This window comes from Mizuhopecten yessoensis, unplaced genomic scaffold, assembly GCF_002113885.1.
Source record: "Mizuhopecten yessoensis strain PY_sf001 unplaced genomic scaffold, ASM211388v2 scaffold9157, whole genome shotgun sequence".
NCBI lineage: Eukaryota > Metazoa > Mollusca > Bivalvia > Pectinida > Pectinidae > Mizuhopecten > Mizuhopecten yessoensis.
The window spans coordinates 1,180,264-1,206,087 of NW_018407907.1; the positions used below are offsets into that span (position 1 = coordinate 1,180,264).

Sequence of the window (25,824 nt, forward strand, 5' to 3'; positions counted from 1 at the left end):
TTTCAACAACCCTTCATATAGCTTTGCAGGTTTCAGGTTTAATCTTCTGAGCCCAGTGAAGAGTCTCTCTATATAAAAACCTCCCAGTGACATCAAATGTGGGCATTACCATCCAAGAGAACGACAGTTTTTGTCAGGAAATGAAAAATTATTTTTTATAGAAAGATCACATGAGTTTCCTCTGACCTTGGAAAAACAACCCAAAGGTCACCCCCTCCTCTTAACAAAACTGTATACCAAATACGGGAATTAATATAACTCAAATAGAACTAGAAAATGTCTGCAAGACATGAATGACCCTGTCACCATGTGAAATTAGTTTCATTGTTTGATGTTCTATAAATAGTTACAACCACTTTGATCACGGGATTGGACGGGATTGACAGACATGGGCTATATGCCCCCACCCCCTATTTTATAGCAGGGGCATGAAAATTACTATTGTACAAACACCAAAGACTGACAGACATATAGATGAATGACAGACAACACAAAAACATTATGTCTCCAAACTATGAATGTTTTACAGGAATGCACAATTCTGCAAACAAGAATTTGCTTTTCAAATTTTCACTTTAAATTGAATCTTTTTGTCAATATGTCTATGGGTCTGTAATTTCCTGCAGCTTTCTGCAACATGCAAAATGTCACACTTCCCTTAAGTTTCCAATTAATCTATATTTGTATACACAGCCACAACTAAGGAAGACGCTTAGGAAGACGTCGCGTATACACAAGCAATTTTGAATTCTTGTGATGATGTTTATCGTTTCACAATATTTCAAGGAGTGTCATGCCTTTTTGAATGTCAATTGTTCAACTTGTTCCTTGTTGGAATCACTTCCTAATCATGACTTCAATCGTTTGTACAGAATTCTTACTCAAGTGTACTTATAAATCTCTAAGGCATTTCAATGAAGGGCGTGATGCCTGTCGGAAGATTTAAAATCATTTGATCTAAAATGATGTTTCCTATTTCTGTTTAATTTTTCTGAAGAGGCATTTTCAGTCAAAGCTTGTTTCTTATCAATCAAATGACCTTTTAACATTCCAATCCTGAAACCCTTGGCGGATCACTTGTTGACCTTTCTAAACAAGGAAGAACAAAGGTCTTTCTCGGTTAAAAAACATAATTTAGTTCTGTCTCCTTCTTCAGAAAAACAAAACCATACAAAAGCTCTTCCCATATGATTGCCATATTATCACGATGGTACGGACGGCTCAGTCGTATACAAATTTTGTTGACCTTTCCAAAGTAGAAAAAACAAAGGTTTTTCTCAGTGCAAAACCTATCTTTAGAAAGTTCCATTTATACTTATATCCATTTATCTCAGAAGACAGAGACATGGAACAGGTTTATATATCATTACCAGGTGTTTTTTTTGCAATAAACAGCCCCATACATGTAAATAAAGAATTATTATATGATAAACTGAGCTTGAGCTTTGTTAACTATAATTCTACAAAATGTGCTGATCAGGCAGAATTCTTTTTTTCATGTAGTGATGTAACATCACCATTAAATGTTGTATTATCAAAATATATCACTTTCCTGTTTGATTTCCATGAATGGTTTCCCTAAGTCATGAATGGTTTCCCTAGGTCATAAATGGTTTCCCTAAGTCATGAATGGTTTCCCTGAGTCATGAATGGTTTTCCTAAGTCATGAATGGTTTCCCTGAGTCATGAATGGTTTCCCTAAGTCATGAATGGTATCACTGAGTCATATATGGTTTCCCTAAGTCATGAATGGTTTCCCTGAGTCATGAATGGTTTCCCTGAGTCATGAATGGTTTCCCTAAGTCTTTATAAGCGTTTGCATATGACGGTCTCTCAATGAATGAAGTAGCAAGAGAACTCCTGTCCTCTACTCAACTGTTTCAGATCTGCTGCGGGGTGAAGGCTGGGTCAGTGCAGTTCTCAGGCTTTAAGCACCTAATCAAGACACTTGGGGAACCAATCAGGACACTTCGCGAACCATCAATTATATTTTCAACATGGATCTCGTAGGCTGAATTAGACAATATCATACATATTAAATCTGTCAAACCCATGTTCTTAGGAACATCTACATTGATTAGGTCTACTGGTTGCAACAGAGTATCAGATCTAGAGCTGGTGATTATTATTGCACTTCAGAAATGGTTGGCTCAGATTCGCTCCTAACTTTGCTGGACAATGCTACTGCGAAAAATTGAGGGATAGAACGGGGATAGCAGAGGAGGGCCTGATTAGGTAAACAGAAATGTTCGCCTCAGGATTGGTTCTAAACGTGGCAGACAATACGTCCGAAGGAGAGGAAGTAGAAAAAAATCACAAGCGGAGGAAGGATTAGGTAAACAGAAATGCTGGTTCAAGATCGGTTTTAAACGTAGTGGACAATGCTACCGCTAACAGGGGACAGAAAGGAGTAGCGGAGTAAGGACAAGGCTTAGCCGCTAACAGGGGACAGAAAGGAGTAGCGGAGTAAGGACAATGCTACCGCTAACAGGGGACAGAAAGGAGAAGCGGAGGAAGGACAAGGCTACCGCTACCAGGGGACAGAAAGGAGTAGCCGACTAAGGACAATGCTACCGCTAACAGGGGACAGAAAGGAGAAGCGGAGGAAGGACAAGGCTACCGCTACCAGGGGACAGAAAGGAGTAGCTGATTAAGGACAAGGCTTAGCCGCTAACAGGGGACAGAATGGAGTAGCGGAGTAAGGACAAGGTTACCACTAACAGGGGACAGAAAGGAGCAGCGGAGCAAGGACAAGGCTACCACTAACAGGGGACAGGAAGGAGTAGCGGAGTAAGGACACGGCTCAGCCGCTAACAGGGGACAGAAAGGAGAAGCGGAGTAAGGACAAGGCCACCACTAACAGGGGACAGAAAGGAGTAGCGGAGTAAGGACAAGGCTACTCACTAGATAATACCGAGAATTTTTCACTAAGTCAGACTTTTCACCCACCGTCTATGAAATCCAAATTCATCCAGCATTAATTTTGCGTTTAACATTTAATTACTCCCATTGGCCGAAACATGTCAGCATGTAGGATGTGAATCAAACATAACATTTTGTATCGGATTCAGTGGTGTTGTTGCTCATCCTTTCTATTTTCATTTAATTACTAATGTTAGTGCAGGCAAATTTGCCATGCACCCAAATTCGCCACCCTAGCTGTGACGAAAATGCCATATGACGTTATAATACATAAGATGTGACGTAAATAACGTCACCATAGTCTTCAACACAGTTAAAGCCTTCAACTATTTTGACAAGAAGAGGTATAAGAAGGGAAAAGCTATACTTTTAATCAAAACAGTTATGAAATATCTTGTAACAGACTAAATCTTAAAAAATTTGGTCTGTGCGATGGACATCTCGTCAACTAAACTCATTAATCTGAGGCTAGTCGGTTGTTATTTAGTGTAAATTTATTACATACACATGAAAATACCCATATCTTAACGCTAATTGCAGTTAATGCAAATAAATTGTTTTTTTTCTACAGGTGTACTTTGGTACATGTACAATGTACTGACGATCCACTGCGAGTTTATGGAAATGACAATCGGAAAGATCCGCGATTTGATAATTCGTCAGTTTCCATTTTCATGCAATGCGTATTTAGAATACAATCAACCAGTATCTTTTTAAAAGTATTGTTTGCGTCTTACGTTCAACAGTCTTACAACACTTAAATTAAAATACCATCTAGAAATTTTCTAGAATTTATATCTGAAAGGAATTTGTTGTCCGCCTGAAAGTACTGTAGTACAATCGCATGCTGATTGTACGTAGAGACCGACAGTTACCAAAGACTGATTTTTTCATGAAAAAGTAAGTACATTTACAACACCTGGCCGGGCAGTCTTTGTTGAATAAGTTTCCAAGCTCAAGNGGGGGGGATCGTCCTGACCCGATGAAAAATATAATGTTGGGCAGCGATTTGGAAGTTTATATTTGTTAAGGACTGAGTCTTTATTGCGTATCATGTAAATTGACATCATCTCAGCCGATACCCATCATCGTTCTCGAACAACATTTATCAGTTTCTTCAAGTTACTGAAAACTAACTATCACAACTAAGTAAAGCCATGTATTTCCATGTTAATCATTGTTACACACACACATTTGGAGCTGTTCGTATCAGTACAGCGTGTGTAACATAAACATAGTGTTTTTTCCATTAACACTTGGATTACTTGTAAATTAGTTAAATGTTTGAAGGTGGCGAAACTGCCAGCACCTTTGAGCAAAACCACGGAAGGCCTGATTACGTCACAGATGTTGCTGCGTGACGGCATTCAGGCGTGTTTACAACAATGTTTATTTATAGGCATTTCAGTCGAATCTTCTTCTGTATTGGTGCTTGTCGGCATTTTGATACATGCCTAGTTGGTCGAATTATTAACAGAAACCCTTACTAATGTGACGAATTTGACTTCACTGACGTTATGTAATCCATGTTGTACGTTTGCTTGGCGTAATGATAAATTCGCCTTCATTTCAGAGGGCCAAAAAGGTGAAAAATTAATATACTGCAACGAACATTTCTGGTATACGGTACGGCAAGGGATAGGGGAGCCAAAGCCATAATTATTCCTGAATCATCAGATTTAGGAAAACGTGTACCACTGCCAAAACCTGTTTATAAGGATTAGAAACAGGGTTTTATTCACCCGTGGTACAGGTGTTCCTAAATCTGTTAGGAAATGAGGTTGTAAGAATGACCGACACTGAATAAGTTAATTTTCTATAAAAAGTAACAGTGTCAATGGCCTTTAATTAGGACCTTGGGACCCTCAAATACAAGATTATCAGAAGTATTCTTATACTCTTTGAATGAAAGTTGACCAAAATCTGTTAACATCTTTTACTAAATCCTGTTAGGACAGAGATGGGTCATTATTCCACTAAACCTTGATGGGACTGTGAGAGATGAGTCAACAATAATTTTCACTAAATCCGGATGGGACAGATATGAGTCAACATTTCACTAAATCCTGATGGGACAGAGAAATATTTTGTGGTCAACATTCACTAAATCCTGATGGGACAGAGAATTTTTTTTTGGGTCAACATTTCACTAAATCCTGATGGGATAGAGTTGGGTCAACACTTGTTGGGACGTAAAAATCAAAATTTGAAAATTTGACTCGGTTTCATCAACTACTGATCAAAGCTTGCCCCATCATCTTGTACACGTTATTGTTCTCACAAACACAGCCTGGCTGTCATTCCCGTAGATCACAGAATCAACCTCCCAGCTACTGAACATTTGGTATCAGATTTTAAATGACAGCAAGATTGTTTAATAGTTTTCAGGGTACAGTTATATAATGCATAATACACATAATGTTTATTGCAGTTAGCTTAAGGCAGATGCATTATTCTCCATAATTGTTCTATAAAGACTGTTAATCGGGAAATTTGTTTTTTGATCCAAGAATAAAGCTTGCAGGTTGATTGAGTAACGGTTTCCAGGCCTCAATTAACGTCTATTAACATGAACAGAAGTTAAAAGTGCAACACTATTATTCTACCAAATTCAAAAAGAAATATATTTAATGATACGTCTTTGAAAGTTTGATTTACTTCCTGTTTCGGTGATTTCAAATATCTATCAAAGCGTCTACTTCAAACAGTTTTTACTTCAATGGTAATTTAACATATGCGCTTTGAAACTAATGAAAGTTGCAAAAACCGAAATTGAAACAGCTCATAAAATTGTAGTTGTGAAGTTTGCAGATGAATAAAAGAATGGGTTTTTACCAATCTACACATTGCAACTGACATTAAGTTTGCATAACTATCATGATGAATTTCTTAAAAAAATAAAACGATCCTTTTACCTGTCAAGTATCGTTTGTATGGTTGTAGAGTAATGATACACACAGTTCTTCTGACTTCCTACTCATTCACCCCTGAAATTTCAGTGCCGACATTTTTTAATGGTCTTGCTCAATATTAACGCTTTTTATTCCAAGGGTAACCCATACGAGTTACCATGCTGCACAAACTAAAATGACCGCTTTTCCTTAAAAAAAAAAAAACACAGCCAGAAGAGATACATGTAGTCACTGGGGAACATAACCAAAAAAAACACTTTTTTTTAACCTAAATTGAAATCTTTTTAAATTGCATTGTCAGCTTTAATCACCAGCTATGACAATTAAAGGCTGTCCTCAGACTGCACTTGCAGACAATATAACTTGTATCCACGTATACTAAAAGCCGTTAACTTTACGATAACAACACACGTACTTCAATACATCAATTGGTCTGGAGTATCAGTCACACAAGAATGGAGTTTCATAGATATCCAATGAAATGTGATAAAGACTTTACCTACAGTAAACTGTATAGTGGTCATATTTCGCGTGCAGGGGTGGGTGGGTGGGTTCGGTTGTGGTAATTTCACTTATAATATTTGCGCTTTGATTAGTATCCTCAAATTCTAAACACCAGCGAAATTATCGACAATGTTAACCACTTTTATGGACCTTATCACAACATGTTGAAAATACTTATAACCCAACACTGTTTATATTGCAAGCTTAAATTAACTCAAATCAGATTATCACCGGAAAACTGGGCAGTCTATGTTAAAAAATAATACTTTCATATAAGTGGCCACAACATATTTATGTGTACACAGTAGGTGATTAATTGATAACAGTTTAATCCTACAAAGGTACATACACATTTGATTTTCTTTCGAGTGAAGTCACTGGCGGATGACGACGCTCGGGATCAGTGTTTGCAAACGGTTTACCTGTATTTCGTTGTTTAACCCTTAAATGAAGACACTCAAAATACTTTGCACAGCACAGATGGGATTCGAGTGCACAGCGAAATTTAACCCCCGCGAATACGTACTGAATACAAAACCGCGAAATATTGACCCTGCAAATTTAAAGCGCTATATACAGTAGCTTGATATCTCTTCCACTGTGCTGTGTTTTTTTTTGTATATAGTAAGGTATAACATTCCCTTCATTTACATTTTCAATATAACTGTTACACCACTAGGACACTTCCCTTGACCAGTAGCTTGATCAGTCGGAGATTATTGAGTATAACAATCTAGGGTCAAGGGTTTGAATTCAGGCATACCCTGCTGAGTATAGTTTCTACACAGAACAATGATCTTGTTATATTTTGTTTATTTCATCTTTATATTTTTGTTCATGACAGTCCCGCAAGGTAAAGTTTTCTTTTCAGAAATGATTTATCAAGGATAGATAGTCATGCAGGAAGAACAGCTTCCAGTGTGATATATAAGTTACAGTTTTCGACAGCGGTACAGTGATCGTTGCAAGCTAGGCCTCAAGGGACTGAACTATATGACATAAAAATATTACCTTATTGGGCAAGAGCCTAATGGGCCTGAATCACTCACCTGGTTTTAATTTCACACTAGTAAACCTTCAAGCAGACCATGGGCGAACATATCAAAATGGGCTCAAGTTAGCAACAGACCAAATAAAGCCATCCTGCGCCTTTTGATCAAATATTAAGAAGAAACTGTTTTTTATAACAGTTGATCTCTGTGACCTTGAAAGTTGGTTAAGGTTATTTTTATTTGAACAAACTTTGTAGCCCTACATCCCAGCATGCTGCTGGCCAGATATCATCACCCAATGCAAGGTGTTTTAGGTATTTAGAAGAAGTGCCTTTTGGACCAGGTGAGCTTAAAACCAATCACGGAGATCCTTCGCCATCAAAACCTTCACTATCAGTTTAATATGCTATGATGATTTACAAATATGCATGGTTATCTATTTCCATGACATTTTGAATGGAAAAACTGAAATCTTGTGGATCAGATATCCGTATACCTGGAATGCCAATATATTTAAGCCAGGATAACAAAGAACTAATTGTCATTTGTCTAAAATATCATCAGACACAGCTTAAGGCTCTCATGCTACATATGCATGTTGGTATCAAAACCCCACGCTAACATCTCCTCATTCTCAAGATTCTCTGGCGAGGTGGCAGCAGGAAATTTAGCAGTGTTTCAATCCTACCCACCCATCCATTTATATATATTTTAGTATTTCTGTTAATTTGTAGATTACATAGTAGTGGATGTAGTAAGTTTGGTAGGAAGACCATAGTTAAAGTTTAAACTATAAAAAATAATAATGAAAATGATCAACTGTTATTTTACTATTTGATGATTATGTAATGCACAAATATATCATGGTCTACAGTTCACCCAAACCAATTTTGTGTGTTTGTCCTTTAAATCTGTTTCTTAATTATTTGTAGGTTTGCTATTCCAGCTTTGGCTTCTAGGGAGCCGTGTTGGCCAAGTAGTTTAGGTGTCTGACATTCTGCTACCACTAGCCCTCCGCCACTGGGTCGCGGGTTCGTGGCCTACGTGGGGCAGTTGCCTGAGGTTCTGGCCGCAGGTAATTGGATAATATCAAAATCATTGGCCTGACTGTCCTGGTGTCTTATATTTCGATAGTTCAATGTCTGTCATCTGATCAGGAGACCCAACGCAAATGGTATTGAGAAATCCTGTTTCTGTTCTATTAGGTTAGAAACATGGCAGTTCATCATGGCAGTTCATCACTGCAGATGTATGTCAGACTGAAGTGTGTTCACTTGTTACCTCTCAGTCTGGACTGTAGGGCAATACCCTGCTTTGTGGTATATCTAGTACACTATAACTAGCCGTCAGTGCAGAAGGTCCAGAACACTATACCTTAAGGTTAACTTGTACTAGAAGGGGAGAGCATATATCACACTGGTACTCGTTTCAATGCATTAGTAGCCTGTACAATACAGGATGCACTACAAAATTTTGATGCAGGACCCTGTAACTTACAGGAAATCAAACTTTTATCATTTTAGTCAGTTTTGTTATAAAGTGAGATGTCATCATTTTCAAAGCATTAGATTATGTCTGCTTTCATACATGGATGTGTTCAATGCTTGGATTCCTGCGGTTTTACAAATTTTGCTGACCAAAATATTTTCGTAACACATCAAATTTTTCCCAATTCCCAATTAAAAAAAAAATCCAAAAACAGCCAGAAAATAAACACTGAAAAACTGCATAAAATTTTGATAATGATTCAGTGTTAAAATTTCTTTACAATGAGCCAAAATTGTAAAAACAGATTGTCAAAAAATTGTGTATTAATGCAAATCACAATTAAGGGACATAACTCCCACAAAAGTAGGGAAAAAAAATAAAAAAAAATTGCAAAATGAGCATATCTTTAAGGTCAAGTGAACCAATATTTTTTTATTATCGGTCAAGAATTATAACAAGAGGCCCATGGGCCTTAACGGTCACCTGAGTCCTACAGTATTTATTTTTGTTGTTGAAATATGTACCAATTTGAGTAAAAAATAGTTAAGTATAATGTTAACTTAGCTTTGTCAGGACCATGAGCTGATCATTCCTAGACCGATTTTCAGTGAGATCGGCCTATTAGAACTTGTTTTTAAGATTAAAATAGGTATTTACAAAATAGAGGCCATGGCAGCCAAATTGGATTTCTGATTGACCCGAAAAATAACAACACTTTGTCAGGACCATGATTCGATCATTCCTACAAACTTTCAGTTCAATCTTCCCAGCAGAACTTGACTTTAAGTTTGAAATAGTTTTTCAAAATGGCGGCCGTGGTGGCCATTTTGGATTTCTGATCGACCCGAAAAATAACAACACTTTGTCAGGACCATGATTCGATCATTACTACAAACTTTCAGTTCAATCTGCCCAGCAGAACTTGACTTTAAGTTTGAAATGTAAAATGTTAATGGACGACGGACGACGGACGACGACGGACGAAAACGGACAGCAATAGGTCACTTGAGCTAAAGCTCAGGTGACCTAAAAATAGCTTGGACAAAATAATGTCCACATAATGGACAAACGGATAGATAAACTGTTTCCAATATACCTCGACTTTGTTGCAGAGCATGTACCACCAATAATTTATAAGTGTAGCATATAAGCCCTATTTTTTTGTGAGTCAACACGATATTCCAATATCATCCCATGTCACTCGTGTTGTAAATGTTTTAAGGGGAAGAGTTTATCAAACAGGGTCATCCATAAGTCTACACCCCTCCGTACAGATAAATCAAAGGTTTCGAAAAGATGACAGTCGTACAACAAGAAACTGTCCAGCTGCCGTTAACGGTGCCACCAGGAAATGACTGATTGTTTGCTTTATACAATTCATAAAGATTGACCCAAATAAGGCAGGTTGTACTTTGGGTACTCCTAATAGTTTACAATTTTATGAAAAATATATGACTATTGTGAGTGGGGAAGACACTGGATAAAATTTGGGGATGGAGAGGAATAATGGAATTATAAATATCTGAAAATGTACACATAATGTTTTCCTTCCTATCCTCAACTTTCCTTCCCAAAGTGCAAGTGAGCTTATGCCATGGCGTAGCATCCATTGTCTGTCCGTCAATTTTTCCTTTAAAACGCTATTTAAGTCATCAACTTACAAAGTGTAAACAATTATATTTTTGATTTTTTTTCTCTCATGAAAATAAATCAAAAGGCATCCTCAAATCCTTGGCCCAATTTTACATTATGCCAGTCTCCAACTGAACTTTGTTTCTAATTGAAATTGAAATTTTCTAAACTGTCTCGAATTTTGACAAAAAAAAATAATTAAAAAAAATTTGGTAATTGATTTTAGAAAACATTTTTCATTCTATATTTATGTCATTTTAGTTAACTCATTCACCCCTGAAATTTCATGATGAACTATTCCAACCTTTGAATTGGAAGAGTTCAAATGTGTCTGCAGGGGTCAATGAGTTTATATGTTATTCATTAACTGTTTTATTTTAAAAAGTATCTCATAAGAAAAAGTTCAGCTAATGTCATGTTTATAGCTATGGAAAGTGGAATTAAACACAGTAATATTTAATATAGCTATGATTTTTAGCCGAGTTCCAATAAGTTTATTTTTCAAATATTTGTCAACAAGAAGAGGCTCTAATAGGAAACTGTCCAAATGCCAAACATTTTATGAATTATGGGTTGATTGGCCAAGTGGTTTCCATGCAGGTGGCCGGGGTAGCTGTACATATGGAATCCCACAGAACTCCGCGGTATCTGTGCTGTAGCATTCAAGTGAGGTAGCACTATAAAAGATGCCGTTTAAATTAAGGTCTCACTACAAACAAAACACAATACATCTCCAGCACACGCACACACACACACACACACATACACACACAGGGAGATATTAGCCAGGTGACATACGACTAGTAGTTAGCAGCTAATATTTAGGCAGCACCTGTAAATTCCTCAAAATTGTATTGACTAATGTATATGTTCATCTTATTGATTGTATAAATTTTATATCTATGTACTGCAAAGTGCTTTAGAGTATGTTGCTTATTCTAGCTAGATAGGGCCTTAAATCAAATCTTGTATATTTTTATTTTATTTTATCAAAGTGAGATAACTGGAACTGATTTTTTTATATTGAGATGCAAAGAAATTGGGAGCAAGTGTTGAATACCGTTATACAGACAAAAGTTATGGTAATTATAATTGAAACATTATTTGCAATAACATCCTACTGTAAGGAATGAACATAAAATTTCTCGGATCGGTTTCAAGAATAAATATAATCCACTTGGGACATAACACATTCCACCGAAACAGCTACAACCGGAGAAAAGGTACTTTATTATTCTGTATCAGCAACTGAATAACCTACTTAATAAAATCTAAAGGCAATTACAGTGATACTAGCTAATAGCTTAATTAGATTTCATATGGAATTATGATCAAATGGCTCTGTAACTTTTTGTTTTAGCAATGCCGGAGAAATGGAAACTCAAGGTTAAAACAACTCTAAATGTGTTCTTTGTTTTAATACACTTTGCATTAAATCCAATGCCATTTAACCAATGTGTAACAATCACTTTGATGATTTGTTTTGGATAAAATATCAACAGTTGTTTGAAGGTTTGAATACACTTGATGCCTGTGACCTTGAAAGTAATTCAACTTCAGGTTATTTATTCGAGGACGCATACACTACACACATGGAGGCATGTCCTTAAATGACCTGAGCTGTGAATAGGATAATAAACAATGTAAAACCACAACCAGCCCTTTAACTCATTTGACCCTTGTGACCTTGAAAGTAGGTCAAGGTTATTCATTTGAGGTATGATTGATGGTACTCCATGTCAGGTTACTAAAGGCAAAGTATCATCACCCTGGGCCTCTAATGGTTATTCTGAAGAAGTTGTTTAAAGAATTGAAAAGCATTAGTAATGTTAAAACAAGTGGAAAAACTCAAAACCTGAGGAAAATCTCTAGTGGAGTCTATAAAAACCAATGGAAAAACTCAAAGCTGAGGAAAATCTCTAGTGGAGTTTATAAAAACCAATGGAAAAACTCGAAGCTGAGGAAAATCTCTAGTGAAGTTTATAAAAACCAATGGAAAAACTCGAAGCTGAGGAAAATCTCTAGTGAAGTTTATAAAAACCAATGGAAAAACTCGAAGCTGAGGAAAATCTCTAGTGAAGTTTATAAAAACCAATGGAAAAACTTGAAGCTGAGGAAAATCTCTAGTAATTTTAATTCAATGGAAAAACTCAAAGCTGAGGAAAAACTCAAGCTGTGCTTTATGTATGGGAAACCTAAAAGGAGAAGAAATTCCCAAGTATAGTGTCAAATCCACAGAAAATCTCAAGTAACGTTAAATCCAAGCTTAAATGTCAACATAGAAGAAAAGATTTGTAATGCCTGATAGAAGTGGGGCCAGACTGACTGCAATGTACATGTACAGTTAAATCTGAATTAGACATCAAACGAAGGCTTCAAGGACAAAAACAACATTACAAAGAATGCATGCATCCTTTCAATATAGTTTCAAACATCAAATCTATTATATTTTTTACACTTCTAGTTTAATTGTCTTTGAAATTCTGATGACATTGTCTGTTTTATCAAACAGAAATATTGAAAATTGTCAACAACAACAAAATTCTAATACAGTTTGTTCATATCTTCTTTTGAAAATTTGAGAAATCCATTAGTTGCAAGCAAGATAAGGAGTGCTTAAAATCATATGCCTAGTGCCATGATTTATCTGTCAATCAAAATGCCTATCAAATCATACATCCTACAATTACAAGGTTAGAAGTAATTTTTTCCCCCATCTGAAAGTATCCCCAGGAAAGAACCATTAGCCGTTTCTTTCCCGTCAGAGGGGACGAAATCAGGGAGCTGTTTTTCTCTCCCCACTCCCCCTTAAGGTAGGGATGGTGCATTCTCGTTCTTGGTATAATGTATTTGGTTAGAGATTAATTACTCTCATATATTTACAGATATCGTGATAATGTCTGCTGTATTCTGTAGAAAATTGAACCGAGCCAATTATGTATATCCTAATTAACACGCATGGCAAGTCAAACACGAACCTCAGGACATTAGGTTCGCATGATAACAAACAAAAACAGATTACAACAATGGCATGAATGTTTCAATAGATTTATTTGTTGAACAAAACGTGACCAGACTTGATTAAAAGTCACCCAGAGGGAGGATACTATTGTCCTAACAAAAGCACTGACCGGCAGCAAAAATTGAAACTTGAAACGTTCGTAAACCATTACTGTATCATGTGGGTAGGATAAATCAGAAGTTGGTTCATTTAACATATGGGGGTGGGAGGCGGGGCATACACAGGTAATTAGTTAGGCGGAGCAAACAAGTCATAGCCTGAACAATTATTTCCTCCTTTTTTTTAGAAAAGTCTACTAAATAAAACAAAATGGTCAGGTAATCCCAATAATTTATAGCTATATTTATAGTAGGGTAAATTACTATTGGGATATTGGACAGCTAGGGAGAAATAGAATCTATCACTCCCTTGGGAATGAGTTGAAGATCAGATTGACCAATGAAAGGTTCTCAAGTTGCCAAACACGAGGTCTGTTGAGTGTTTGGCAACTTGTCCCCTAATCTCACTCCCAAAGGGGTGAGTTATTATAATTTTATTTTTTTTAAACTCTGTTAGTCCTGTTGCATTGTTGACATTATATTAATGGGTTGTTAATGTGACTTTAATGCATTTTTGACATGACATTAATGGGTTGTTGACATGACGACAATGCATCATCGATGGACATGACTGTAATGAATCGTTAACTTGACTTTTAATGCATCGTTGACATAACTGTTTTTGCAATGTTGACATGACGTTAAAACATTTTTGATATGTCATGCAACTGGTTTCCTTAAAGCCACGGTCACCTCTTACAGTCACGCACTTAGTTCATCGTAGTGGGGGATGACAGTAGCTGACTGTGGTAAACCATAGTGCCATGTTACTACGGTCTTGAAGTTCCGTAAGATGTGACAGCGGCTTAAGGGGGAGACGAAGATAATGCTCACACTTGAAAAAGTGTAAATATATGAGAAATAGAGGTTCCTCAATGAGTGGTGGTTTGTCATCATGTTTATTTCTATCTCAAGTTAGCTAATTTTCAAATTGTCTAAAGACACAAGGTTTTACAGAATATCTTCGAACAATTTGAAATTTAATTAACGAAAGTTTGATTAACATTATAGTCCACCATCACAACAAGAAAACCATCGGTTATATTTGGAAGATTGACCACAACAAAATGTCCAGGGTGATGTCCATTAATGGGTACTAAATTAATTTTCTTGCCTTCCACAATTTTATCTCACAGTGACTTCAGCCTCGAGTTATTTCTGTAAGTCACTGTGATCCAAAGTGCAAAAAGGAGTGAAATGATTTTCATAAATGAAGAAAGATCCTTTCCGTAAAAGATGGAAACAGCAAAAACGTTCAAGTGAATTGCAACAGAAAACCAAAAATTGACAAATATTGAACTGAAATTATACAGAATGTTCCGATACATCACAAGCAACAGTAAATAGAAAGATTAAATATAAATTCTAAAGAACAATGTTTACAGTAATATTTCTTCAAGAGCAAGGGCCATAACTCTGTCAACTAGAAAACGTCTGTTAGACATGCCATGCCCCTGCGGTTGACATTTTAAACAGCAATAGTGACCCTGGCCTTGACCTTGGAACACTGAAATACGAACACATCCAAGGCATTCTCATACTTGACCTTTGTATTAACTTTGATAAAAAACTGTTCAGAAATGATTCGTCGATAGATTCATGACAATGAATTGGATTGCAACAGGATTGGACAATTACTAGGACAAGACGGGATGACACCCTATGCCCCCTCATAAAATGACAGGGGATCAAAGTTTGAAAGTCATCATAAAAGGTCAAAATCTAGCGGCAGTGCAACTTTAAAAGGCCACAACACCTGTCAAAAAGGGGGACAACCCAGTCATGACATGAACTTAACCTGTACCCCTCTATGATGAAGGATTATATCAGTTTTCAGCATAATTTTAACCAACATTGATATATATTTAATATTATATCACTCAGCAATAATTTCACTGCAAAGTGATGATTAATTCTGGACCATTCAATTTTTGTTTTCATCCCCCAAGCACTGCACCCAGAATGCACGATTTCATCCATTCTTCATTTATTGCAAATCCTCAAGGCCTTTTATACTAGACCATCCTAGAGGATTCATTTTCTTTGGCACAAAGAAATACAAAACTTTTTTGCGCAAGGATATGATTACGAGAAGAACATGATTAAAAAGGAATATTCTTTGACATTTATATTATTATCTGTGGTTTCAATGTAATACCCCAGTCATGATTAGATTATACTGAATTTCAGCCACGTAATTAGCTGGGCTTTTGTTGGACCAGGACGGATCGGATTAACTTATTTTATTTGTGAAAAGCCCAAAACGTCATAAATCCTTAAAAGATAACAAGGTAACAGAGCCCTTTGTATATTCTCTAGAACAACTTTTAACATTGACATTCAAAGCAATGGGTTTTGATTCTATTACCAATGAAAAAGAGTTCCAATTTATCTGGCAATTTTTTTCTGAGTTGCTTCCCCTTTTTTACTATAGAAAAGAGTACAATACAAAAGAAATGAATTTATCATATTTTTTTTTTTTTTACAAAATTATCTCCGCCATGGAGATAAGATCCCTTAGATTTCTGATTATAAAGCAATCATGAAGAGCTTAATACATACTCTACTACCGTTCCTGATATTTTTTTCGTTAATACTTTTTCCACACATTTGGGAGATATTCCTGAAATGTTGTTACTCCCAAAAAGACGAACAACTGCATACTTGTCCATGAGTCGACGTAGAGAAAATAACACAAATTTAACAGGAAAAGGAACTTTTCAAGACCTGACGTACTGTATAAAAAAACGTGACAGACTCTTCTACGATAAATACCTGGGTTCTAGAATATACCAAATATTGCAATGCTGCCATACAAATTATTATTTCCATTTTTATATGGCATTTTTTAACAAGGTTGGCTTCACTGTATTAAGTTTTTTTGTGATATATATCAGTATATTGGCGATCACGATAAGGTAAAATTTAACTGTGAAATCCTATTCTGATACTGAACCATTATTCTAATCCACGAATGTACTAAGGGTTTCTCCTTGTTCCTAATGATAATCTCTCTATAATTGCGAGGCAGAAATACACTAATTATATTGCCATATTCAAAGCCATATTTTTTTTTATCAAAAGTGAAGAGAAACAGTTCCTTAACGTAATTTGTCAATAATTCCGATATTAAAAGAATCCAGGTATATTCCGTACTACAGACCGATCTAAATATAGCTAGATGCGTCTGTCTCACATTTTAATTTGTAAATAAAATTTTGATCAATAATCCGCAGGCAAGAAGACGGTTTTGTGCTTAATCAAATGTGTTTAAGAAAGAATTTTTTATAAAATCACATCACCCAATGATAATAGCGGCATTAAATTTGAAGATTAATTTTTTAATAGCGCTTTCTTTACACTGAAGCAATATAAGTAGGCAAGCATCATAATTAAGTATGATGTATCAATTCCTTAATTTCAAACAATATTTATTTGAGGTGATCATGTCAGGATAAAAATTCTCAATTTACCCCGCTTGATAATGAATAAACATGAAAACAGGTCCTTTTCAGTACCATATGGTCCCTTCCATACTCTCAGTAACCCCAAATGTCAGCACAGGCCGTATGGTCCCCAGGGAGTTGATAAAGATATTGGCTGGTTGAAAAGGCCTTATAACAAGGGATAATAATTTGTGAACTGCTTTGAGACGACCTACGAATAAGGTTGTGATAAAGCGGTATAAAAGAACCTTTGATTCATTATCATTATAAGATATGAAAAACAACATTTGTGCGGATAACAACAGCATTTTAAGTATAAATGTACAGATAAAGAAGCTAATGGTGATTAAACTGTTTTAAAAAAATCTTTTTACATAGTTTTAAGGTTCTCGGTATACCTCCGCAAACATCTTCTGTTTGTTTGTGTTTGACACAGACTGAGGATCATGATGATCATTTTAACCAAAACATTTGGTAGATATGGTATTAAGTTGACTTTCGAAGGAGACTTTTATTGCACATGGATAAAATCTTGAGACCACCTACAGAGGTCAATTGATTTTATCCACAGTGCTCGCCATGTAAAAGTTGTTCACACAGCAAACCCTGAAATCACAGTGTGATAATCTATGATTATCATGGCTAGTTGTTTCTTTTTGCTCAATTTGGTTTGGTTTGTTCATGTTTTATGTCCTGTTAACAGCTATGGTCATTTAAGGATGTATCAGATTTGGTGGTGGAGGATAGCCGAGTTCAGGGAGAAAAACCACTGACTTACGGCAAGAACCTGGCGACTCCGCATGCCCCATATATGTCTCGAACCCACTACCAAGTGGTGGAGGGCTATGGTAGCAGAATGTCAGACGCCTTTACCACTCGGCAACCGCAGCTTCTTTTTTACTCAAAGTTTAACGTTCTTGAACAGTTCTAACCGTTACAAGACATGTGCCAAGGGATTATGACATCATTCATCATTAGATATTCACGGCATATATGTAAACAATATTAACTCATTTACCCAAACAATATTAACTCATTTACCCCTGAAGACACATTTGGACTCCTCCAATTCAAAGGTTTGAATAGTTCATTATGAAATTTCAGGGATGAAATCTGCTTAAAAAGGTTGTCCATGTATTCTAAAACTAAAGGTTTTTAATGAGCAATTTCTCGAGTTTTTTGTGTGTGTTTTTAACCCATTAGTCTACTGGAATTGCGTCAAATTAGGAAGTGGTTCTTGTAAGACATGTCTCTTGTGAATTTTTCTTTTCTTACATTGGCCTGGCTGATGTAGGAAAAGTACTTTGACATGGAAAAAAGTACACAGAACATTTATTTAAGTGCACTGTACAAATAAAATTACCAATAAATAGCTGGTCAGTGCTCTTTTGAATTTTTCCGTTGAAATTAAGCTATATTCAGCATTATAACATTTTGTAAATCGATTGAATTTGTTTTTCGAAGCTTGATCTAAGAAATGAATATATCCCTCAAAGGCTAGCTGAATGTAATTATTGGGGAAAAAAGCAGTTTACAGTTTGAAAAATACAACGAAAAACATCAGAACTTTTACTCAGATATCGCTGACTTGGCGACCACAGGTAATTGAGCGGATATGCCCTTTAAATGACACATAATGTTTTTGCATTGTACAGTGTCAGAGCCCCTATGCAGTTTCAGGGAATTCCCTTATGGCTCAGTGGTAGAGCATCTGGCTATGAAATCGTGGGTCGCCAGTTCGATCCGCCGCAGTCAGGCACAAGTAACCTTTGTTGCACTTCTCGGCCTATTACACATCAATTTGCTTCAAAGCATAATTATATTTATTCAGACTGATGAAATTTTGAAAATTAAGGTATAACTGATCATCTAGCCATTTACTCTGCTTGAATATTGCCTTAAAATCAATTTCCATGCACAGTACAGAGTCCGTAAATGCACCCTTGCCTATCTTACAAAGACCCATCACTCTAGTAGAAAATACGTAATATATTACAATAGTAACACTACACATTTTAACGTGAAATTTCTAAAAATGAGACTAAGAATTTTGACAAGTGTATTTATAAAAAACTACAATGGAAAGTCTTCCATCTTTATCAGATAAAAAAACAAATTATTACGAGATTTCACAAATAGATAAATAGCACTGTAGCGAAACTATCAGTGAAGTGTGGCTATGGCCAAGAAGCTCCGGCTCCAGATGTGTTTTAACGTGCAATAACGTGAATCAATGTTAATAGAACACATAGCTAACCTTATTACCCGATATTAACGAAATACCTGCAGACAGTGTGAAGATGGATCGTGTACGTGCCAGACTTAAGGAGACACATGCTGCTTTAAACACCAACAATATACATAAAACATTTCATACATAACCAGACCTGATGTAACCAATTATCCAAAAGTTGAAAAAAAATCAGTCAAATAAAATCTACATCACAATTTTTTTTTATTTTTTTTTAAATAAAATTATTCCAAAAATTGTAGTAATTTGTCATAATTGTTCTTTGAGTTTGTATCATACCTCTGTAAATATTGTATTATTTGGTTTTTAGATACAACATGGCAATTTCTAAATGTAGATTCAGGACGGGGCCACGGTGAGTTGGCCGAGTGGTTAAGGCGTCTGACCGTCTACGATCACTAGACCTTCACCAGGCCACTGAGTTGCGGGTTAGAGGCCTACATGGGGCATCACCAGGTACTAGCCGCTGGTCAGTGGCTGTCCTGTAACGCCCTGTTCAATTCTGAGCTCTATTGAAATTTAAGATTTTCGATAGGGTATGGTACTTTTTTATGCGTACCCAGACCTGATGGAACCAATTATCTAAAAGTTGAAAAAAAAATCAATCAAATTAAATCTACATCACAATTTTTTTTTTTTTTAAATCAAATTATTCCAAAAATATAAGTAGGGGGAGGCGATATATTTTATGCAGGTATGAAAGTATCGAGATCCTTTTTGGTAGGCGGGTACATTTTATGCTTGACACTGGGCACTCTGGGTTTCTTCCATCACCAAAACCGGTGGCACTTCATTTTAATGACCATAGCTGTTAATAGAAGGTAAAACACAAAAACAATTTTCTTAAACAGATTCAGGTGAGAGGAGGACTGGGCCTCTGGAAGTCATTTCCAATCATGATAACTTCAATTCAGTATGACAGTCTAATGAATATATGACAGTCTAATGAATATATGACAGTCTAATGAATACATGACAGTCTAATGAATATATGACAGTCTAATGAATATATGACAGTCTAATGAATATATGACAGTCTAATGAATATAATATATGACAGTCTAATGAATATTTGACAGTCTAATGAATATTTGACAGTCCAATGAATATTTTTAACAGCACAAAGGCCAATTTCCTGTAACACTCAAACATTTTGAGCTATCAATTCTACAAGCTTATCTTTCTCTGTAATTGTGTGTAAATAAAGCAGTTTTAATTCTCCCCCAACTGTTTATGAACATTTTTCTTCTCTCTACACCATTTTCACATTCAAATTATTTTTTATGGATTTAAAAAAGTTTTAAAACTACGAGTGCTTCCAAATCCTGTTTCAACAATTATGTTTTGCTTAATATATTTTACTGTAAATGCAGAAAGAAATAAAAGAAATTATATATATATTTTTTTCACAACAACATCCATGATGATCACTTTATTTTAATTACAATTCCTTTAAATTAATCAATATGATAACCTCTTTCAGACCCACAATTTCTATGAAAACCAATTTTCTTAAAATGATTTTTTTTAAATCAAATTGTAAACATTTTGATTAATTCGAAAGTATAACAGACATAAAATGTCACTCCTTGGTTCAAGACCATCTCGACATTAGCAATTAGATCTCTTTCATATGCGATCAATATTTTAATTTAATCAGAAAGTAAAATTGACTGGGTCATTCCTACAGGAGGGTCCGGAGCACCTTGACATTATCAATTAGATCTCTTTCATATGGGTTAAAAAAAAAAAAATGTTCAGAAAATAAAATCGATCTGGGTTATTATTAATTGGTTTAACAAAAGCGTTCATATAGGACATATATGGTCGGATGTGTCGCAATTGTCACACCCTGTAATCACCGTCTCTGTATTACGATCGTGTGTGTACTTTACCAGAGAAGGGCTTAAATAAGGTCAGCTATGAATTGCTCCAGTCTACAATTTCTGAGCTGCACACAATCGGCTGGTCTGGTGACAATTTGAAGTGCGAGCAGTTCTGACACCGCCGCTGAGAGAGAAAAACAGCGTCGTTACCTTACAGACGGCTGTTAGGACAGAAGTCGGATATGCCGCTGATTGTCGTGCACGCCACCTAATAGACACTAATTGGATATACCAACATGGCTGCTTCGCTCACGTTGGTACATCATATTGTCTTCCATACAATTCTTTTGGTTTCCGGAAGAGGGATATGTTGTAAAGACGGGACGTAATTAATTAATACATAGTACCTTTGGCGATATGCTGTTAATAGCAGTTTCCATAGTTGTAACATGATAAGTTGAACTAATGGACATACACATGACTGATAGAAAAAGACACTTTGTATATATATATATATACATGTTAGTGCACTCGTTCAATTTTAGTGCATTATCAAATGTTTTAACAGATTAGCAAATTTATGAATTGGCGCATCCAATAGGGATCAAACAATATACCATGTCTTCATAATTTAGTGCAATATTTAAAGCGTGGAAAGTGCTAACATAAGAGGACTGCTGCCAGTGTTCTCCCCAGAAATATTTTGATGCGCTATGGCATTCTTTACCCTTCCAACACAGTGCGGCGCTGTCAACCATTACCGCATCGCAAAGGTAGGTCAGCAGACGTTTCTGAGTACAAAGTACTTGTGTGTACTTCTGTGTTTGTATTTCTTATTTCTGTGTAATTGTCTGTCATCTATGAAAATCAAAACGTAGATTGAAGCCTTGATCATTGACAGACATCATTAAATATAATTAGACGAACTTACAAACTGATAATTGCGGTACATTGTTCACGTTTCACACCTATAGGTATAGGCTAGTTCACATCCCAAAAGGTAAATCTTCCCGCAGGGCAGAGTTGGTTGATCAGGGTGTCGATCGTAGGGAACAATAATAATTGCTAGTCTAATGAGGGTAAGTCTAACTGGAAAGGGGAAATAGAAGTTATCAATTTGTGAGAACTTTATGTTACAGTCGTAACTATCTCTCAATGAGTAACAGTCAAATATGCTTACAGTTTGAATCTGGATATTNGAGGTGGGGGGGGGGGGGGGGGGGGGGGTGGGGGTGTTTCCAGGACACTTAAGGAATTCCTAGAGAAAAAATCCTATTAAAGTCTGAAAAATATGAATGCCCCCACGTGCACTCTCAAGCCAATTTGGTGTCATTGTTCCACTAGTATCTATAAATAGAAAGTGACCTTGACTTTTGCACTCCAGAATATTTACCGTCGTATGTCATTGCCATTATATATATAACTCCACCAAATTCAGTTGGCATTCCTATAGGCTATGAATGCCATGTTACGTTGGATACCACTGACCCTCCCTGGGCGATGGCTGTTCTATTCATTGAACAAGCATACACGGTACATACATAATTTGAACTAAATGCTAAATAATAGTAAGTGTAATTGAATTTTCTATGAGATAAACAGATTCCAAATATGCCAAATATAATGATTAATAATAAAGCTAGTGCGCTTCATTGAAGTTGCCTTTATCCAGTTGGCATTCATATTGCATGCTTAAATGCTTATAAATACCTGACCTCTGTATTAAGTTTGATCACAATCTGTTTTGACATGAAGCCACTAGAGCAATGATACTGAATCACGACAGAATGGGATGCAGACCTACGTCGTCATACCATTTACGTCATACGTCATACCAGAGGTACAATGATGATTTTATGTACAGTAAAACCCTGTTATATCGCCACCATTTATCCAGAGAAATTTTGGTGGTTTAAAGGGGTTTGGCGATAAATTGAGGGAAATGTATAAAGGAATTCTTAAGAAAACAAGAAAAAAGAAACATTGAAATATGTTGGCGGTAAACGAAGTGGCAAATGAAACAAGGGGCATATGTGAAAGTTTTGCTGTAGAATAAACTCAATGAGAGCTGCTGCATATATAGAGAAACATGAATGTGTTAAATTATTAGACAGGATCTACTTAATCAATTTTCCACACAAAAGTTTACTCTGTCAGATGAAAAAATGTTGCCTTTGTGACGTTTTACACCATTTAGTGCAAATCAGCTTGTCACATGACCTAAAGGTGGCGTTATTAATTAGGACATGTTTACATTGTGTCGTAACTTACACAAATACTTAATTGTGTTTCTAATACTGTCGAGTCATATATCTATATTCAGGGGCCACCGTCGGGAGAACTACGAAGTGGTCTCATATTGCAGGTGGTCCCCTAACACAGGGCCAGCCAGCAATGAAAACAACTGCAAAGGGGAGTTTTAAAACTGGTCTCAGTCACAGTTTCAGTTAGCATGAAAATAATTTCAATGGGCCCGGGAGGCCAGGTGGCCCAGTGGATAACGCACTCGCCTTTCACCAAGGCGTCCGGGGTTTAATTCATCACTCGGACATGAAAAGGTATAAGGTCACACCTGTCCTGAAATTACGGTTTTCACTGAATTCTCTGGTTTCCGCCCACCTTAAGACACTGTGTGTGCTTCCATTCCGGCAAACAAGGACGATAATTAATATAGGTTGAAATAACTTGTTTCGTAATTGTTCTAAAATAAATGAAGTTCTTATATTTAACTTCAATAGGGAATTTTCTGCGAGTGGTCTCTTAAAAAACACGTGGTCTCTTAATAGAGGTTGTTTCTCATGCAGGTTGGACTTTTGTTTTTAATATTCCATCTGTCAATTTTAATTTAAGGAAATCAAAATAAATCATGTGTGGTGGAAAAGATTTTGTGTCACAGAAAAGATATCGTGCCGATGAATAAAATGGTCCTTAATGCTACGGCCACGATTTCTCAGGTCTCGATCCATCTGTCTTATTCACACGGCAAACCATGTCAGATTCACCTTAAGGACAACTCTCGCTGAGTGTCACGTTACGTCTGTGGTGACACTTAGCTAAAATACAGATGTGTGGTATAGGGTTCTGGTTCTGGTTCCATGTTTGCCAAAAAATTATTTCATTATCATTGGAATGTGATAGTTCGCTTCTTCAACATAGCTTACTCATTAACTCATTCACCCCTGAAGACACATTTGAACTCTTCCTATTCAAAGGTTGGAATAGTTCATTTAAATTTCAGGGGTGAATGAGTTTATGTCTATCATGTTACCGACGGCAATGAATCCCGTAACAGTCACCAGTCAATACACAGCAGTCTATTTAACCCTTCTCTCTGTTTGTATTGCATTCCTGTTCTTCGGTAGGAGACCCTAGTACCTTGCTGTAATACCGTAAATATTTAAGGAATGATTTTTATTTTTTCAACATTGATGAGGTCATAACAACAATGGGTTTATGGACATATTGAATGAATCGCGTTAGCGATTCATGTAAAATATGTCCAAAAACCCATTGTTGTTATGACCTCATAAATGTTGAAAAAATAAATATCATTCCTTATATTTACATTGACGAATCCTTTCAGTGGATCGATATAACAACGAATAAAACAAATAAACAGGGTTTGTTCCTGCTTATACACGGGTGCAACGCAGTGGCGAGAACAGTGTTTTTTCGCGGGGAAATGTGACACTATCGTGAGAGATCTTAGCAACCGTCAACAACAATAACACAACAAAATGTAGTTCCATATTCAATGTTTATTTGTAGCACAGGACACGTGAATACGTGGATATTTCACAAAGCACAGTTCAATAATATTTTAAGATGTAAGAATTAAGCATCTAGGTCGGTCGTTCCGAGTGAGTAGTTTTTGTAGTGTATTACTACGCAGTGTGATCAGGTTACTATCAGTTCCCACGTGCTGAGATTCTATGAACACCTGTGTTATGCATTTATGAATGTAATTTTTGTCAATGGGTCTAAGCATACAGAATGTAAATATTCACGCATAGTGCACACTTTTTTAGAGAAAAATGATTATATCAAGTAAAGGGGTGTGCAATCTATACACAAGAATAATCTGAAACCAGTCCTGGGTCGTGACCATTTATCGTAAATTTTTCGTGAATTTCGGAAATATTTTGAAATCTACAATGAACTGTTAACATTTTGTGTAATAACTCATGATTTCATTGATTATTTTACCAATACAAAAAGTTGTTGGTTAAAGTAATATCACACGCAATCAGATAAATAAACTCAAGTACAGTTAATTAAAGGCCAAACTTTCAGGTCTCCTCGACGTAATGTTGTGAATATTGGTAAAAACACGTAACCTCTCCCAACTGCAAGTGCTTGTCTCGTCAACAAAAGCCCATCAACATTAGAAGTCTCTTTCATTCTCTGTGAAAGCATGACCCTACTGGAGAAACAAACCCCTCTTCTGTTAACCAATTCACCCCTCAAGTCACACTTGAACCTTACCATATCAAAGACTGGGCAAGTCCATTTAAGATATGTAGAGATGAATGAGTATGAGCAAAACAGAATCTGGTATTGGTGTTGCAGAGTCCCTCCGTCAATAGCCTGTCTCCTCAGCTGAACTCCTTCTTTCAAGGGTAGAGGCACCCTATCCATTGTACAAGCACTAAATTATCATCTTTAAAAGCTCTTCCACAGTAGATGTCTACCTCAGTAGAAGCATGTTTCTGCTAAAGTAACCCCCCCCCC

The 25,824-nt window shown here is 36.2% G+C and overlaps 1 protein-coding gene across 1 annotated transcript in view; it reads right to left on the minus strand.

The window, feature by feature from the left end:
* Window positions 1-25,824, minus strand: part of LOC110457457 (ATP-dependent RNA helicase DDX1-like) — a 266,330-nt gene that overhangs the window by 93,956 nt on the left and 146,550 nt on the right. The gene's annotated exons all lie outside the window — the stretch shown is intronic.